Genomic DNA, 20,965 nt, shown 5'->3' on the forward strand with positions numbered 1-20,965 from the left:
CTAAAGTTAAAAAAAACTAGTCTGAAGTGAAAAAATTGCACTTCAGATGCACTTAAGGCCAAATAAGTCTGAAGTGCAATCAATGATTTCATGCACTTAAAGCCAATAAAGTCTAAAGTAAAAAATAGTGTTTTAGATGCACTTAAGGCCAAAAGGTCTGAAGTGCAACAAACGTTTTCCTACACTTAAGGCCATTAAGTCTGAACTAAAAAAAATTGCACTTCAAATACACTTAGGGCCAAATAAGTTTGAAGTGCAACCAATGGTTCATGCGCTTAAGACCAATAAGTCTGAAGTTAAAAATTGCACTTCAGAGGTCAGATCCACTTAAGGCCAAAAGGTCTGAAGTGCAACAAACATTTTCCTACACTTAAGGTCAATAAGTCTGAAGTGAAAAATTACACTTCAGATGCACTTAAGACCAAAAGGTCTGAAGTGCAACCAACGTTTTCATGCACTTAAAGCCAAATAGGCCTGAAATGCAAATTGCCCATAAATAGAAATTTGTTGTTCGAATTTTAACAATCCAATATACGATTTAAAACCTAAATCTACTCTAATGAGCTCAAATTTGAAACATAACCTCCAAAGATCATCAAGAACAAATTCCAATTATCAATTTGTCAAAACAACAATAAATCTAACGAATCCTAAGCAATAGTAAAAAATAAAGTGCCACAACAGCTCACCACTATAAAACATCATAAATTACCTTAAAATATGTTCACAAACACCATATAAAATCACTATTTCATTCACATTTGGTAACTGAATAACACACTTACAAATGTCGCAAAGTTCAACCAGGACTTTTTTGTGTCATTGTTGTCTTATCTTAGTTGAGACTATAAATTTGATTGAGAATGTCCGGGGTGGATAAGTGACTCTAGTAAGAGACTAGTAAAGCCTTGATTTAGGTCCCCAAAATTTTTAATAGTGGATTTTACAATTTTATTTAAATTAGACAATATTAATGTTTGCATAAAAAATAAAAAAGTACAAAAAAATTGTAAAAAAGAAAGAAAGTTGTCTACTCTTTAACAGTAAAAATATTTTTAAAACTTTAAATTAAACTGCTTAAATCTTCATATTAGTAATACATTTTTCACAACAATATCAAAGGTAACATATTGCAAATACATGTACAACATCTCATTTATTTAAATTACCTTTTTTTAATATAAATAATATTATTATTATGTGTAGTTAAAGACTTTATGTCATTTAAGAATATATACTATAAACAAGTATGAAAAAAATGGCAAGACTTATCTTTTTGCATATATGTGTGTATAGGTACTTATAAAAAAAATATAAGTCCTCATATTAAAATTTGATATTAGGCCACTAATTTATGGAGCCGCCCTTGCGTACAATAGACCCTTATGATCCGGGTCTTTCTTGGACTCCGTGCATTGCGGAAGTTTAGTGCACCAGGCTGCTTTTTTTCATTGTCTAAATATACAGAATAGATTTATTTGCACGTCACTTTGTTTCTTTATTTTAGAACTTCATACTACTCCCTCTGGTCCAAAATAAGGGGCCTTTTACATAATCAAAAAAATGATAATTATTTTTTAAAATTTGCCTTTATTATCAAGGTAAAAATATGCAAATTTTAATTAAGGGTAATTTAATCAATATATCTGTATTTCTCTAGGAGTAAGTATTTTCTTAAAGGATGTACCAAATGCAAACTGGAGGGAACATATAGGGATGGCCGTGGGGCGGGGCAGGCGCGGCAAAACCCACAAAAATTTTAAACCGCCCCGCCCCACATAGCTATTTTTTTAATTTTCAACCCGCCCCGCCCTATCCCGCTTGGACCCGCCCCGCCCCACTTAAGTTTTTTTTCTTTTATTTTTTCTAAAACAAACTAGTTTGACATTTTATTATTTTATAAAATAGAGAGTTTAATATTATTCAAGCAATTATGTTTTTCTCTTTGTCGTAGTGTGAAATTACATGCTTATACCAATTATTAATCTCATTATTAGTAAAACAATTCTCTAATTTTTTGGATAATTTTTTTCTCTAATATAGTTGGTATATTTCAGATTTCTTTATATGTTGCATCTCTAACGTGGTATTATTTTTTCAAATGCAAAGTCTAATTATTTTTCTTCTTACTATTTAGCCTTTAGGATATCCTTAATACATATACACTGATTTTCTTAATAACAATTTGTTTCATATTTTCTCTTTACCGTATGTCTACTTTATTTTCATTCAAAAACACATGATCATTCAAAATTATTTTTCTCCAAAAAGTTTAAGCTTCTCCACAAAGGATGATAAATGCAATATCCCTTGGTAGATCGGAATGTAGATCAGTTACTTTAGAAAATACAAAGCATTTATAACTTTGAGGAATTAAAACAGTGTTGTTAGGAGAATAGAAAAGAGTTAGGGATATTAGATTGAACTGTGCAGATATTTCTGTTGATGCTGAATCATTTCTTGCTGTAGAAAAAACTTTCTAAAGCTCAAATTCTAAAGCCGTCCCGCGTTGAACCCGTATTAAACCCACAACCCGCCCCGCCTTAAGATTTTTTAAAACTATTTTAACCCGCCCCGCGCCCGCACCCGCATAAGAGTAAATCTGCCTTACCCCGCTCCACATCAAACAAAACTCGCCTCGCCCCGCCCCGCCCATTGCCATTCCTAGGAACATATCACTTCAGGACCGAGGAATGAAATGGTTATACATATGTGTTGCCTTTTATTTTTTAAAAATTTAAAGTTAACAAACTGCGTTATTATATATGGAGGAAATAGTAATCTCAACTCGTTGTTTAGAAAAAAGAAAAAGACACATAAATTTACATAATGGAATTGGTCAATATTCCTTGCACATATCCAAATGTAATCGCAGAAAACTAGCTTCCGAGTCTGACTATAGCAAAGAGTATAGTAAGTCAATAATTTTTTCTTTTTGGATGGGTGTCGCTGGCTGTAGGAGAAAGGAAAAATAAAAATATTTTGTAGGAATTGAACCTTGCACCTGGCAAGCATTCGTTTTAATTCTCAATTGCATGTTGTTCGCAACAAATTTTCGTAATATGAAAAATAAACTGCAACAAAAATAATATGAAAAAAAAGTAATTTTTTGATAAATATTTGTGAGTACAATTCTATGTATCCCTTGATTCTCTTCTCTAAAATTCTCCGTAATTCGAGGGCTTGAGAAGCGTCTTTCTCGAATGTAGGATGATTTAGACCTCCTTGTGATGTATTTAATTTCCAAGAACGTCGAGCAACACTTTGTTGTTGCGGGTTGATCTACAGGAAGAACTTCGTTGATCACTCCTTTGTCGAAGAACTAAGCACTTGTTGATTGATCTCTCTGTTTGTGGATGCCTTCACCAATTGCGGAAGTGTTCTTCTCCAACTCTAAATGTCCCCTGAGAGTTATGTAACCTCTCTATTTATAGTTGTAGAGGATGGACAATCCAGCTACATAAGAACTCTCTTGCTTGATTCTGATTGGCCCATGTTATTTTAGCCACTTGGTGACTTGTGATTGGTTCTTGCTTTTTTACTTGGATTGCCACATCATTTAACACGAGGCGTCACCTTATTGGACTGGAGTTTGACTAGATATGCCATGTCACATGGCATAAGTCTGGGCCTTAAAGATGAAATGGACTTTGGGTCTGAAAATAATAAAATAGACTAATTTAACTTGTAAAGCCCAAATTAATTATTTAACCCAATTGAATTTAATCCAAATTTTGTATGGGTTAAAACCAATAAATTTTATATGTCTACAGATGCCCCCTGCTTCAGGACTTATCGCGGTGTAGGCTTGTCGAAATCAAAGAGAAGACCTGAAGCACCACATAAGACAATGTCCTTTTATGAATCAATTAACCAAACAGTCTGATGTACCAAAGTGAACCATCTTGATTTTCTCTCCATTTCAGAGAAGAATTTAGTTGCGTCAATTGCCTTTGGCAAATACCATGATCACTACGTTGCATCCTGAATGTTAACTTGCAATGCAAATTAATAACCATCAACATAAAACTAAGCAGTGGTGTTGCCAAATTTCTAAAATAACTTGGCAATCGGATAAGTATTTTTTTGTTCCATGAAACACTTGGTCATCATTCCTTATATGGAAAGAACGTGTATGGACTTAAAATAAATAAGGCAAACCCATTTTACATAGGACCAAGTAAAGACTGAACAAATTTGGTAAGAATCCTCCAACACTTCGACATTAAACAAGGCATCATTTTTTACCGAACATATTATAAGAGTGTTGGAATTTGTTTCCATGTTTGAAATCCTTGTTCAACAAGCTATGGTTGTTTCTGTTGAAAACGTATCAAGGGCACCACCTTTGAGAATCTATATAAGAGGTCATGCTTAATATAACTTATTTTCAAACGTAGTCATACCTCCAGCCTCAGCGTATTAACCAACAAGCAGCAGCTAGCAATTAGCTTTTCTTATGCTTTAGTTAAGTCGGACGTCTCCCGTTAGTCCGACAGCTTGGCGCACTTACAGAAAACAATTCACATCTTTTCATAGGAGTGTCCAAAACTTAATCCGTTTGATCCTCCGAAAAGTAGACACTTAGAGGCAAGATACGTTCAAAAACTGAGGTTAAATTCGCTTTATACTGTCCCATCTGAACTTCTTAAACTTGGTTCCAAGTTCTGTCGCGTTCGATGTTTCAGCTTTGTGCGTCTTAACCAAAAAAATCACATCTTGGAGTAGGAACGCCGAAATCATGAGTGGTTTGCGGTTACAAAAACTAGACTCGAGTACTACAACATATCAAAAATTTGGATTTAGATTCGCATCGTATCATCCCAGGTGAGCTTCCTAATCTTAGTTCTAGTTCTGTAACGCTCGACATTTCAGCTTTGCACGTCTTAACCCAAAAAAATCCTATCTTGGTGTAGGAATGCCGAAATCACAAGCGTTTATGGCTACGGAAACTAGACTTCCCGAACTACGACTTCTGTAAAGATCACAATCCAGTAGCTTCTGGATCGCCCCAGATACTATTTAGAAGTTACATGACTAAATTTCGACGTACAAGCTCCTTCAGCTTTGCATGCTCACGACAAAAGATTCATATCTTGTGATGAGAGTCCAAATCGCAAGCCGCTTGATTCTACTGATTCTAGACTCAAAGAAATCCAGCATATCAAAAATTAAGAGCCAAATCCCTTCTGTATTGTCTGGAATTAAATTTTGAACTTGGCGTATTCTGGCCCGTTGGACTTACAGCTCTGCGCACTCTCGCGAAAAAAACGTATCTCGAGATTGCGTCCAAATCACAAGCCGTTTGTGGCGCTGAAAATTAGACTCCTGGAGCTACAACATATGTAGAAATCACAGTCAGGATGTCCCTAGGTTTTCCCAGATAATTTGCTGAACCTGGAAGACGAGTTCCGACATGCTGGCTCGATTTTTTCAGCTTTAATTGCTCTTGCTAAAAAAATGCATATCTCAAGATAGGAGCGTCCGAACTACGAGCTGTTTACACCGTTGGTAAGAAGACTCGGTGAGATACAATATCTATAAACGTCAAAGCTCCAGCCCTTTTGATCCACACGCAACAAATCTTTGATCAATCAAGCGCCGAAATCGAGAGGATTGTTCGGGCAGCATACTTCTTTTTTCCCCTTTTCTTTTGTTGCAGGCTCGGAAATGATATACATGGTGAGTTCTCCCATACGCATCATGAGAAGAAGTGGATGATCACCACTCCTTTTTTTGTAGGTTCATGAAGGGTACGATCCATCGAGATTTGACGGAGAAGTGCACGTCACAATACTAACCATCCGCATTGAAGCGTCGTGTCATTGACACCGATTCTTGTTGCTAAGTGAAAGCATTGTGCTATTGTCTTTATTGCTTGTGAGTGGCTGGTGGAACTGCAGGTTTCAGATACTCAACGACCTAACTCATGGTCGAGGCCAGAGATTAGCGAGGCTCCCAAATTTTAACTTCCCTTTCCATGCCGATTTGGAAAATCCTTGATGTCCATCATTCCGAATCGAAGCATTGTGCTACTGGAATCGTATCAGTAGAAGTAAAAACGTCGTGCTATGACACCGATATCCATTAATCGAGCTGCTCGTCGTGCTACTCGCACCGTATCTGCAAAAACGTCATCTTGTTGGCACCAAGGGCTCCAAAATCTTTTCTTATTTTTGCAGGTTTTCAAGAGAGTACAATAGCAACTTGGTAAATCCCTTCAGCAACATGGTGCATCTCAGCCTTGCGACTTGGCGAGAAAGAGGCTTGGAGCTCGAGCGACCATATTTCATCCTTGGCGAGTGAGTGTTTGGCGAACCTTTGCAAAATTATTAATTCCTTGTTGTAGGAGCAATGAAATCTGAAGCTTCTTTCTTTCAAAGAATCAACACTTGAACAGTTACATCCTTTAAAGAATTCACGGATAAATTCCTTGAGGATTAGCCGAAGTCGACTTCTGAAGCTGGTATACATATCTGACATTTTGACTTTACTGCACTCTATGTTGTCATCAAAACATATATATCTCAAGCTAGGAATGTCCAAATTGCGAGCCGTCTGTGCCATTGGAAAGAAGACTCAGAGATAATGAAATCTTCAAGATATCATAGAAGAATTCTTAGCACATTGTCCGCAGCAACTTTCTGAACTTGACCCATCTTTCCACGAAATTGCTTTTCAGCTTTGCGCGCTATGGTGGAAAAATTCATATCTCGAGCTACAAGTGTCGGAATTACAATCTGTTTGCACCGTTAGAAAGAAAACTCAGAGACCTAAAGTACCTATAAATTTCATGGCACAACTCCTTTCGGACTATCAACAGAAAATTTGCGATATCGACTTAACTGCAGTGAACTTTCAGATATGCATACCTTCAGCGAAAACAATTGTATCTTGAGCTAGGAGTATCGGAATTACAATCCGTTTGTTGCGTTGTAAAGAAAACTCCTAGAGCTGCAACATAAAAATTCCATCCTGGAACTCTTCTTGGGCTAGAAGCAAAAAAAAATTGAAAGTCAAACTGACCGCTGAGAACTTTCAAGTTTGCGTGCTTTCGGCCAGAAAAATTGTATCTTGAACTAGGAGCGTCGAAATCACCAACAGTTTGATCCTATGAAATTCGTACATCGAGAACTATAATCTTGTTGAAGATGAAGCTCCATTCATTCTTAATTAGCCTAACAAATATTTTTGAAGTTGATTTTATAGCCTTGTAATGAATTCGGCTATCTTCACGAATCTTATCTCTTTGTTTATTTCTTTTGTAGACTTGCGAAGAAGTTCGATGAGTTCATATATCAGTCTGAGATGTCATAAAAGATGCAGAGGCACCCCTTCACCAACTGTTGTACTTGATTTGTTGACGGTCTTGAAGTTTTTCAATGACGGCTCCCGTGGTGATTGAAGGTTTTATCAAGAGAGATGACTTCCTATATACGAGGCATTGAGGATAGTGTATTAAAATGTGGAGACATCATATGGACTTGGCATTCAAGATGAGTCGGCCACAAAGCCTAGTTTACGATCATTTTCATGACTTAGGCTTTTGTATAGGAAAACGTCTAATTCCTATTGTCTCTACATTTTTTGATGTATCAACCTTTGTACTATTGAAGCAATAAAACATCTTTTATATTTCAAAGGAAATCATCTCTTTTCCTCATAGATATGTGCCTCTACACTTGGAAGAATTAATGTAATGATCAGATGACGCCAAACTTTTATTTTTTTTAAAACTCATGCGACTGAACTTAGAATGAAACTCTAAGCTACCTACGTACCTCGGTGAAGAGGATCAAGTCATAACGTAGTTTAGAGGGATGAGTTTTTTTTTGGTCTTGACTTTTGCCTAGGCCACCTCTTTCGAGATTTTCAACCTAGCAAACTCTTTTTTTTTGTCGTACACAGACTCATACGGGCCAGAAGTGTAGCAACGTGCAGTTTAAGCTCATGCATCGAGGAGCGTCATGACTTGCAGTTTAGGCTCGTACGTCGAGGAGCGTCAATGACTTTCATGGGAAGTACTGCTCCAGAAATTTTCCGTTGATCGGACCAACTTTGAGACCATCCTTATCGGCAATTTTGTATGCGCCACTTGAATAGGTTTCTTTGACAACATATGACCCATCCCATTTTGAGGTAAACTTGTCGCCTATGCATTTGTTGAGGATTATGGGCCGTCGAATAGCTAGGACTAAGTCTCCCACTTGGAATGATCGTGGCCACACTTTCTTGTTGAAGGCTCTAGCTAGTCGAGCTTGATAGCATTCCAATTTTTGTTGCGCTTCCAATCTTTTCTCATCCAATGCCTCTAACTCTGCTAGGCGAAGTTGAGCATTCTCTTCGGACGTGAGTCCTTCTTGAATGGCTATCCGCAATGATGGAATTTGTTGCTCCAACGGCAGGACTGTTTCTACGCCATACACCAAAGAGTAAGGAGTTGCTTGTGTAGCAGTTCTGAAGGTTGTCCGGTATGCCCACAAAGCTTCACCAATTCTCTCATGTCAGTCTCCCTTGTTCTTTGCAACAACTTTTTTCAAAAGGTTACCAAACGTCTTGTTAAAAGCTTCAGCAAGGCCGTTGATAGGTGCATTATACATTGAAGACTTATGTTGTTTGAAACTGAACTTCTCGCATAGACTCTTCACGAGCTTGTTGTCAAATGGCATTCCATTATCAGTAATTATGTATCTTGGTATGCCATACCTAAAAATTATATATGACTTTATAAAATCGATAACAATTTCCTTGTTTACCTTCTTGAGTGGAACAGCTTCAACCCATCTAGAGAAGTAGTCCGTAGCGGCCAATATGTACATATGTCCCTTTGATGACTTTGGAAGCGGTCCAACAACGTCAAGTCCCCATGCATCAAAAGGCCATGATGCTACAGTTGGATGAAGAGGCTCTGGAGCTTGATGGATGTAGTTGGCATGAAATTGACACGCTTGACATCTTTTGGCATGCTCAATGCAATCTTTCACCATTGTCGTCCAGTAGTAGCCCATCCTCTTGATGCGAAAATAGAGCTTGGGACCAGATTGATGTGCTCCATATGAGCCAGAGTGTGCTTCCTCATCGCTTGGCGGGCTTCTTCTCTGTCAAGACATCGCAAGAATAGTCCTTCAAAAGAGCGGCGAAACAATGTCCCCTTATAGAAGATGAATCGTGGTGCTCTTCGTTTGATGTCTGTTCTTTATCGCGTATCTTCAGGTAACTTTCCATGTTCAAGGTACTCTATCAGTGGCTACCTCCAATCTTCTTCTACAATCACTCGAACAGATGTATGATGGCTTTCGTTGACTTGAAGATCCAGAAGTCTAGGAAAAACCCATCGATGACACACATATACCCTTGTTAACTCATTCTCTCCAAGTGCCATCGTCGTGGCCAAGTTAGCCAAAGCATCAGCTTTGCGATTTTCTTCTCTTGGGACGTGGTTTAAGAACACTCGGTCGAATTTTTCAAGTAAACCAGAAGCGTATTCATGGTATGACAATAGATCTTCCTTCTTTACCTCGTAACTCCCCAAAAGTTGGTTGATGATCATCTTAGAGTTGTCGTAGATCTCCAAATAGAATCTTCATTTCTAATGCCATTTCAAGACCGATGATCAAAGCTTGGTACTCTGCAGCATTGTTGGAGCATGTTTCACCTAAAACAAAGGAGAATGGCAAGACTTGTCTTTCTGGAGAGATCAACACAACACCTGCCCCCGCACCATTATGACGTGCAGATCCATCAAAGAACATTGTCCATGGTGGCAATTCTTCGATGAACAAAACGTCTTCATCTGGAAACTCATCTAAAAGCTCCCATTCTGCCGGAAGAGGGTGATGAGCCAGAAAATTGGCTAGTGCTTGTCCTTTCACAACTTTTTGAGGTGCGTATGTGATCTCATATTGGTAAAACAATATGGGCCATCTTGCTAGGCATCCAGAAAGAACAGGTCGAGTCATCACAAACTTCACGTGATCAGCACGAGAGATGAGTTTGATGGTGTATGCTCCAAAATAATGCCTTAGCTTCTTTATTGCATAAAGTAACACTAAGCATATTTTCTCAACCGGCCTATAGTTCAACTCCGCTCCTATCAGAGTTCAACTAAGGTAGTACAAGGCTTGTTCCTTTTCTTCCTCATTCTCTTGAGCGAGTAGTGCTCCAAGTGAATGTTCCTATGCTGCGATGTAGAGTATCAATGGCTTCCCAAGCATTGGCGCCCCTAACACAGGTGGATTCACCAAGTATTTTTTTATGCTTTCAAAAGCATTTTGACATGACTGATCCCAATGAAAAGGGATATCCTTCCTCAATAGGTGATTGAAGGGTTGACACCGTCTAGCCAGATTAGAGATGAACCTCCGGATGAATGCTAAGTTTCCTTGGAGACTTTGAAGCTCCCTCAAGTTCTTTGGCTTGGGCATTTTCTGGATGGCGTCAGTCTTTGCAGGATCAACTTCAGTTCCACGATGACGCACAATGAAGCCAAGAAACTTTTCTAAGGTAACTCCAAATGCACACTTGAGTGGATTCATCTTCAGGTCGAATTTTCTTACCCTTTCAAAAATAATTCGAAGGTCTTCAAGGTGGTAACACCTACTCTTTATCTTCACCACTAAGTCATCGACGTAGCATTCAACCCTATTATGAAGCATGTCGTCAAAGATGTTTTGCATCGCGCGTTGGTAGGTGGCACCATTATTCTTCAGACTGAAGTGCATCACTTTGTAGCAATATGTCCCTTTTGGAGTTCGGAAAGCAGTACACTCTTCATCTTTTGGAGACATTCTGATTTGATTGTATCCGGAGGACCCATCCATGAATGACATAGCTTCATGCCCTGTTGTAGCATCAACCATGAGTTCAATAATTGGTAGCGGGAAGTCATCTTTTGGACATGCCTTGTTTAGGTCTCGAAAGTCAACACAAACACGTATTTGACCATTCTTCTTCTTGACAGGTAAAATATTCAATATCCATGATGGGTACTTTACCTCTCGAATAAATCCTGCCTCGATGATCTTGTTGACTTCGACTTCAATTTGTGATACAAGCTCGGGTCGAAACATGCGTTGTGACTGATTCGCAAGGCGTGCTCCACTTTTGATCCCTAAATGATGAACAACTACCTTAGGACTAAGATCGGACATTTCTTTATACGACCAAGCGAAGACATCTTTGTTCTCGATCAAGAACTTAGAGTATTCCTCCTCCTCTTGAGGCGTAAGCAGCGCACTAATGAAGGTGAGGCGTGGATATTTCAGAGTACCTAAATTGAGTTTCTTAAGCTCATCCACAGTTGATTGCCCGCCATCTTCTAGTTGAGGGGGAGACTCATGTACTTCATCACTAACATCAAGGCATGGGCTATCTTCCACATTTATGTGATAGGATATTTCCACAAAGTTTGACTTTTTTCTTTGACTTCCTTGGATAGTCGGCATGGCTTCTTTATCTTTATTTGCTTCTTTATGAGGCTAGAAAGTGTAAACAATGGTTCTCCTTTGCACCTTCAGCAGACCATCTACGGATATTGACAAAATAGACTTCCTTTTCATACGTGATGGGAAAGCACTACAAATTTCTTTGTCGGCAACAACTTCAAAATGATCCTATTCCTCACGGACTTGCTCCTTGTATTTTGACAGTATCTTTCTAGATGGAGACTTACTTGTGGTCCATAGGTGACAAAAGACAGAGGTCTTTGAGGTAGTGAAAACTTCTTTTAGATGTTTGGAAGCTACACGTTCACCTTTGTGACTTAGCCTTTCAAACACCGAAACCGGAGGGGTTGAGCCTCCAATGCGATCAAATACTGAAGCCTGTTGTTTTATTTTCTTGCCCTTAACTTCCTTCATCTCCTCTACCGAGGTGTATTGTGATGAAGCTATCTCTTTGCTTCTTTTTTATGAAATTCGAAGAGGCTCTGCCAAACTGAACCCCAACCCAAACTTTGGAGTGGCGACGTAGTGCCCTTGCTTTCTCAACTTCATTTGGGACTCATTGAGCCCATGTCTGTTTTCACCAGTGACTTCATTTTTGAGTTTTCCTAGTTGTGATGGATTAGAGAAGTCATAACTAGACTTTTCAAGCAGTATGAAGGCCTTAGGATCATAGTGCCCTTTTATTTTATCAGTTTGGAGATTGCCTTTAACAGACTCACAAGTCACGGATGGGATTTGTGCAACTGGGACTGTCATATGCTCTTTCAAATGTTGGATATCTTTGTGACTCATTTGCTTCTTTGGAGTACATTCCTATAGCAAAGGTTGCCCTTTCTTTCGACACTCACGTGGAACATAGCGAAAAACCAGATGCTCCTCAGTCTTTGTCTGCATGTCACCTTCAGATGATGATAGCTTAATGGAGACTTCTTCGATTCCCTTCTTAGGCAGCTTGGTGGTAGTCCGTTGAGCCTAATTTTCCTCTTCTGACTTGACATTAGTTTCGTCATCTAATGATGGTTTCTCCACTTTCGGTTCACAAGAATCTAGGTAGAATTTTGCGTCTGCAAAGTATGACTCTGTCTCAGTGAAAGGCTTGATGTTTGCATCAATTTTGACTATCTCACCATCTCTTCTGTACTTCAGACATTGATGCAAAGTAGATGATACAACCCCATTCTCATAAATCCAAGGACGTCCAAGCAACAAGTTGTATGATGTTTTAGCATCTATGCCGTAAATCAGGGTGTTTGAATTCATCTCACCAATGGATAATCCTACGCGGATCATACCTATGGCTCGTTGTCCTCCTTGGTTGAAACCTTGGATTGTTAGGTTACTTTTGGATAGCTCATCGATAGAGATCCCAAGCTTTTTTAGCACCATATTTGGCATGATGTTGACAGCCGAACCATCATCAACAAGTATGCGATTGAGATGTTGTTCCCGAATGGACCCTACAACAAACAAAGGTCTGTTATGTGACTTAGACCCCATCAGCAAGTCATCATCTGTGAATGAAATTGTTGCACAACATGTGACAACTTTTCCGTTATCATGATGTTCTTGTGTTTTCATTGGAGCAGGCTCATCGTTGATTTCCGTTGTTTCGTCAGTACTAGAAACTACATGAGTTGCACCAACGTGACCTCCATAAAGGAATTTTCCCAGAAAGAATTCATGCAATGTGATGGGCTTTCGGAACTTTGGCGATAAGGCACCATTAATCTTCTTTCTAGTAGAAGAATTGATATTTCTTGGTGATTGTAGCCTATCTGCATTGCTCATCATCGCTCCTGAATTAGGAATTCTTAGCCTCAAAACTGCTTGATGTTTTTGCTTCTTGTGAGTGACTAGAATCCAACCCTCATCATCTTTGTCTTTGGAGTGATTGTCTAGATCTAGTGAACCTTCAAGAGTTTTCCTTGGAAGATCAACTTCAACGGGCTCGAAACTTCCAAATTGTAAGAAGGCAGTGGTTGACACGTTATGCAACTTTGAACACTTCTTTTCCTTGAGTGCGATACTTGCATGATTTGCTTCAGCTATTTCATCCATGTCTATGATGATTTTTCCTTCACTTACAAGAGCCATAATTTTCTTCTTCAAGATGAAGCATTTCTCTGTAGGGTGGCTAATGACGCGATGAAACTTGCAGTATTTCGGATCGCCAACTTTGCCAATTTCCTCTAGCCTTTTTGATTCAGGGAGATAGATGACTTTCTTGTCCAACAGTTCATCAAGGATTGTGGGTACGTCTGAATCTGGAAATGGATAAACCTTCGCCTCCAATTCCTTCAAGGTGGGACGACGCTTCTCCTCTTTGGGATATTGACTCAGGGTCTTATCCTCCTTTACTTTTTGCTTAGTAGTGACCTTCACAGAAGTTTCTTTCACCGCCATTGATTATTTGGTTTGGTTCTTTGATGCAACATTTTTCTTTAACTCCTTTTGATCAGCAAATGGAGATGCCTTTCCATGACTTGCGATGCTTAACTCCATGTCGTGCGCTCGTGTTGCAAGTTCTTCAAAAGTTCGCAGTTTGATCCCTTGTAGAATGTACAAAAGGCCCCAGTGCATTCCTTGAATGGACATCTCCACAGCAGATATCTCTGAAAGGGGATCTTTGCAGTCCAAACTTAATGCCCTCCAACAATTAATGTAATCCACCATGGGCTCGTCCTTCCTTTGCTTGGTGCCTGTCAACTCTATCATGCCTACAGTTCTTCGGGTACTATAAAAACGATTAAGGAATTCCTTCTCAAGTTGCTCCCAGCTATCAATGGACTCGGGCTCCAAGTCAATATACCAGTCAAATGCTCTCCCTTTTAGAGAACGAACAAATTGTTTTACCAAAAGGTCACCATGCGTTCCAACATTGCTACAAGTCTCGACAACGTGGGCAATATGTTGCCTTGGGTTCCCTTTGTCATCAAATTGATGCAGCTTTGGTGGTTTATAATTGGTGGGCATGGTTAAACAATCAATCCTCTTAGTATAAGGCTTAGAGTAGTACAACGAACTTTGCGATGGTCTGCCATATTGAGCTCTGATGGTGTTTGTTATCATGTCTTGCAATTGTTGGACAGATAACACCGCAACTGAAGTAGATTGCTTTTCCTTTTGAATGTTTAACTTTGTAAATGATTCCTCAATAGCTGTTTTCTGGGAGGTGAAGATAGGTGAACGAGGAGGGACATGGCTCGACTCTCCAGGTGCATAGGCCTCCAATTTGTTCATGAGTTGAGCGATTTGAAGGTCTTTGTCTTCAACAGATTTCTTCAAGACCTCTATAGTTTGTTCCATCATGGCAAACTTTTCGTCCACGTTACTTGCGTCAATCATCAAGGCATTGCTTTTCGTTGAAACTGAAGAATCCACCAAATCCTCAAATCCGCCAAAGTTTGAGGCTGTTTGAGAAAGTTTGTCAAACATCGAGAATGGGGTGTTGCCCCCAGAGATTGATGTTGCAAACGTCATATGAGATCTACTTTTCTTTGCCATCTCCAAGGAGGCGAAGTATTCGGATCCATCCAAGCCACTAGCCTTGAACTTGCTTCGAGTGATTGGGTCAACATGACTAAGCTCAGCGGATGCGGCAATAGTAGCATCTTTGCATGAAACATCACACTTGTGGAAGACCATTGTAGCAGTAGATCTGAAGTTTGTAGTTTTCAACTTGCAAGAAGGAGAGATGAGGGCAGAGTTGGTCCCACTGGGCGTGCCAAAATTTGTTCGAAACAAATTTTCGTGATACGAAAAATAAACTGCAACATGAAGAAAAAGTGATTTTATTGATAAATATTTGTGAGTACAATTCTATGTATCCCTTGATTCTCCTCTGTAAAATTCTCCGTGATTCGAGGGCTTGAGAAGCGTCTTTCTCGAATGTAGGATGATGTAGACCTCCTTGTGATGTATTTAATCGCCAAGAACGTCGAGCAACACTTTGTTGTTACGGGTTGATCTCCGAGAAGAACTCCGTTGATCACTCCTTTGTCGAAGAACTAAACACTTGATGATTGATCTCTCTCTTTGTGGATGTCTTCACCAATTGCGGAGTGTTCTTCTCCAACTCTGAATATCCCTTGAGAGTTATGTAACCCCTCTATTTATAGTTGTAGAGGATGGACAGTCCACCTACATAAGAACTATCTTGCTTGATTCTGATTGGCCCATGTCATTTTAGCCAATTGGTGACTTGTGGTTGATTCTTGCTTTTTTACTTGGATTGACACATCATTTAACACGTGGCGTCACCTTATTGGACTGGAGTTTAACTGGATATGCCATGTCACATGACATAAGTCTGGGCCTTAAGATGAAATGGACTTTGGGCCTGAAAATAATAAAATGGACTAATTTAATTTGTAAAGCCCAAATTAATTATTTAACCCAATTGAATTTAATCCAAATTTTGTATGGATTAAACCCAATAAATTTTATACGTCTACACATGTGAACTTTTGTTTGTTCCCATCTCTCAAAAGAGACTAAGGTGACATTCCATTCGAAAACTAGAAAATGGAGTTTTAATTTTGCAAAAAGAGTATTGGAAAAACTTTGTTTTTCAAAAATCTGGAAACATTTTTTGGAAATATTCCTGAATTCCTTTTTTTCATTTTGCAAACAATAAAATAAAAAATTAGATGGTCGGTCGAAATCAATTGCATTTGCTAGCTAAAAAGTGCATAAAATATATAAAATGTATGTATATATTACACATATATACAAAAAGATATATATTTTATCGCCTGTTATTTTTGGGAGCGACTAAAAATATATATTTTTCAAAAAAAAAAAAAAAACTCAAACAGGACTTGTGCAACAATTTGAAAATTGAGTTAGGAAATAGAATTATAGGAAACTTGAGTTAGGAAAGAAAAAAAGAACTGCTGGAATATAGTAGGGAACATAAAAGTGGAAAAGGTTAGAGAGCCGGAGGATATAATTCAATTTCTTTACAGAATACATATAGACAAATAGAATACATTATAGAGTCAAGAATCGGCAACGCCAGCAGACCAAAAAAATACTAATGAATGGCCTTGGAGTTTGGACTGAAAATTGCCTTTAATCACTTGGAAAATTGCTATTGACATTATTGTTTGACAAAAATCTGAAATTAATATTTGGATGTACGTGTATAAACAGATAAAACAAAGTTACTGCAGTCTTAAAATTTAATACTAGCATTTACAATGGTGACACCGTGACAGTACACCAACAACGCTCAAATGGAATGCTTAATACACTAAGGACAGTTAGGAGTTAAGATCTTAAATAATCAATTTTACTTACTCCCTCTATTCACTTTTACATGTTCACTATAGATTTTACACACCCCTTTAAAAAATAATAAATGAAGTGCAAAATTTACCATGATACTCATATTAATTGATATGCATATTTTATTGGATTTGAGAAATTGGGTTGAAATGAGTAATTAATACTGTGAGTATATCAGGAAAAAAAAGTATCTTTTGATATGCTAAAAGTGACAAATAAAAATAAAAAATATATTTTTAGAATACTAGACAAATAAAAGTGATCGGAAGGAGTACATTTTTTTCTAGTGAAGTTGTTAATTTAACTTTTGTCACTTGACATTGCTCATAAAATCATTATGGTTGAAAACCTCATCAAAAGTTAAAGAAAATCAAAATGGTTGAAAACCTCATCAGAAGCTGACGAAAATCCTAATAAGCAGGTAACATTAATAAAAATGCCAACGTGTATATAGAAAGCTAGTGTTAGGTTTATAATACCCACTCCAAATTCTATACGTTGTCCGTTAGTTTTGGTGGTATGCATGTGTGTGTATTGACTATGAATAAACATGAGCCGTGGCGGACTCAGAATTTTGTCCAAACGGGTTCAATTTTAGATATACAAATAAAATATTTATACAAAATTTATGTTGCTTTAATCGTAATTTATACATAAACACATTATTATTTTTTGGTGAAGCGGGTGTAGACAATTAAAATTTTACTAAATTTAAATCCATAAGAAATTTGGATTTTATCATAAATTAAATACATACTAGTCAAAGTAAATATTATGAGCTAGTATGATCGGGTCAATTATTTAAATCCAATTAAATTGATTTAAATAAAGGTCCAATATATTATTGGGCTAGCCCGTCAATTGGTCTTGTATCAAATGGGTCGGCCCATAAACCTCAAGCCCAATGATCCACTAGGGTTTTCTTGAAGATTACTCCACCCCACACCTATATAAAGGGGTCAAAGGAGAAGGCTAAGACACAAGCAAGTAAGCAAAAGGAAAGGCTAAAGAAGCTCTGAAGAATAGCATCAAGGTCTTCATCCATATCTGCAATCGTTGTTTGTGGTCAAATTCCAGAGGCGAACTCAAGTCATAGGCGGGCGGCTTCAAATCTTCCGTTCGTGATAACCCAACATCAAATCCTGGTTCGTGACGAGCTTCAAATTGTTCGTGACGTACTACAAATCTGAAATCCGTCAAGTTCAAAATCAAGCTTTCAAGCTCTTGAACCATCATCCGTGAGGAGAAGAATCAGAGGACTATATCTCTTTAGATTTAGAGATATTTTAGAAATTGTAACCCCATCACTTGAAATTGAATATAATATTTGTCGCTATATTTCTTGTCTTGATTATTATTTTTCAGGAGCGAAATTTAGTCGTTACAAATTTTGGCACGCCCGGTGGGACCATCTCTACCTCTCATCTCTTCTCTTCGAAGTTCAATAACACCAAGATGACCTCAATAAAAATCAACTCTAGATCTGACTTCAAAAGTGGATTGGAAGTTGCCATGGAGATTGTTGGCCAAATCAAAAGAAGCAAAGCCGAGACGCTAAGGCAACAAATGCTTGAAGTGCGGTCCACAACTCATGTTTTTGGTTCATCTTCTCCAAAAGAAGTAAGATCCTCTTCGTACATGCTAGAAGAATGGAACAACATCACTGAGGTGGTCGAACGAACTTTGGCGCGATTCAGCCTTTCAAAAGAATGCCACCGCCAGTCCCACAATCCCTTCATGCAGAAAGATGATGATGTCTTGAGCAACAAATTTTCTCCAATCTCTCCTCATGTCACTCCACAATCTGCTCTGTATCCAAGTGATGCTCCATACTATTCTTCGCCCTTTGCGTTGGTCATGCAAACGATGATGATTGAAGCATCTACCATAGAAGAACAACTTGCAAATTTGACAAAAGCAGTTGAAGGCCTGACAAAGTACATGAAATATCAAGATGATAAACTTTCCAAGTTGATGAATAAGGTGGAGAGTATAACAGAGGAAGAATCAAGCCAAGCACCTATGAAGCTTCCAGAAATTCATGAGAAAGGAGAGTCATCTACAAAGCTAACAACAATGACCAAAGACCTCCAAGTCTCTTCTTATAGGCAGATTCATGTTGAGCAATTGAAGGACTTCATCATAGGGGCCATCAAGGATAAAACTGAGACTTTGCCTAAATCTTTCCTTACATATGCAAAGCCGTACACACTAAGGATTGATAACTTAAATATGCCAATCGGATATCAACCACCTAAGTTTCAACAGTTTGATGGTAAAGGAAATCCCAAGCAACATGTTGCACACTTTGTCGAGACATGCAATAATGCTGAAACTTATGGCGATCACCTTGTCAAGCAGTTTGTTCGATCTCTTAAAGAAATTGCTTTCGATTGGTACACAGATCTTGAACCTGGTTCAATCGATAGTTGGGAGCAACTGGAGTACGAATTTCTTATTCGATTCTACAACACAAGGCGCATTGCGAGCATGATTGAACTTACAAATGCTCGCTAGGGGAATGAAGAGCAGTTATTGACTTTATCAATCACTGGAGGATCTTAAGCCTCAACTGCAAAGACCGTCTTAGCGAAACTTCTGGCATCGAAATGTGCATTCAAGGTATGCATTGGGGCCTTCGCTACATCTTACAAGGAATAAAGCCTAAAACTTTTGAAGATTTGGCCACACGTGCTCATGATATGGAATTGAGTATGGCCACAAGTGGAGACCAAAGGTTTCCTGGCTTTGAGCCTCGTGATGAAATAGAAGCAGACGATGCTGAGAATGGGGGCAAATATTCATCCAAAGATGAAACTGAAGTGTCCATGCATGTTGCTACGCTCCTTGACGTATGAGCCTAAACTGCAGGCCTCAACGCTCTTTGACGTATGAGCCTAAACTGCAAGTCTCAACGCTCCTTGACGTATGGGCCTAAACTGCAAGTTGCAAAATACTCCTCGACGCATGAGCCTAAACTGCATGTTGCAATGCTCTTTGATACACAAGCCTAAACTGTATGTCACAGAGTTCCTCAAATTTGAGCCAAATCTTTAAGTTATAAAGCTCCACAAATTCAAGCAAAAGTCTTCAAGTTGCAAAGCCCTTCAAATTCGAGCAAAAGTCTTCTAGTTGCAAAGCTCTTCAAATTTGAGCAAAGACCTCAAGTTGTAAAGATCTTCAGATACGAGCTAAGACTTCAAGTCGCAAAGCTCTTCAAATTCGAGCAAAAGTCTTCAAGTTGCAAAGCCCTTCAAATCAAGCAAAGGCTTCAAGTTGCAAACTTTTCAAATTTAAGCAAGTCTTCAATATGTAAAGCTCTTCAAATTTGAGCAATGTCTTCATGTTCCTATACTCCTTGTCTGCACGAGTATAAACTGCATACAAAAAGAAGAAAAAAAACTTATACTTTATATAAACTACATAATGACTTGATCCTCTTTGTTGAGGTACGTAGGCAGCTTAGAGTTTATTCTAAGTTCAGTCACTTAAGCAACAAAAAAAAATCCTTTTCATGATAGCCAAATAGGATTCTAGCTCCATGTATGCACCGTGCGCTTCTTTGGCAAGTTAAAGAAGAAGTTATTCCACGTCAAAGCTTAAAGGATGATGCGCCATGTTTGCTTTCATCCAGCCGCATGAAGAAAAAAATAATTCATGTGCTTCTTTCGATAAGGGTTGAAGGACGAGATGTTTTTCTAGCTCCATAACTCTAAATATGGAGCACTACATGTATCTTTTCATCAAGTCATGGACGCTCTAGGCACTTCTTCACCAAGTTGTAAGAAGATGTGGTTTTATGCCAAAGATTAAAGGTTAGGATACTTCGCCAACTTCCTCGCCAAATTGCAAAAAAATGTGGTTCCACGCAAAAGCTTGAAGGTTAAGATACTCCATGCATTTCTCCGACAAATCGCAAGAAAAGGTGGTTCCATGCTAAAGATTGCAGGATGGCTGCTTCCCATACTTGCTCGCAAAGGATGAAAGATTAGTACTCCAAGCGTCGATCTTGCCAAGCCGCAAAGGATGGGATGCATCACATGCTTTCTCGCCAAGTGTGAAAAGGAGTTGCTCCAAATGTCCCCTTCTCTAAGCCGCAAAAGTAGGAACACGCCATGAAATTCTCTAGCCAAGCTGTAATAAAGAGACGAACGGTCCATCCCTATTCATGTGGACCTCTAGTGAATCTTCTTAAGGATATCAAAACTGCTCTTGAAAATCTGCAAAAGAGA

This window comes from Nicotiana sylvestris, chromosome 5 (assembly GCF_000393655.2).
Source record: "Nicotiana sylvestris chromosome 5, ASM39365v2, whole genome shotgun sequence".
NCBI classification, from domain to species: Eukaryota; Viridiplantae; Streptophyta; class Magnoliopsida; order Solanales; family Solanaceae; genus Nicotiana; species Nicotiana sylvestris.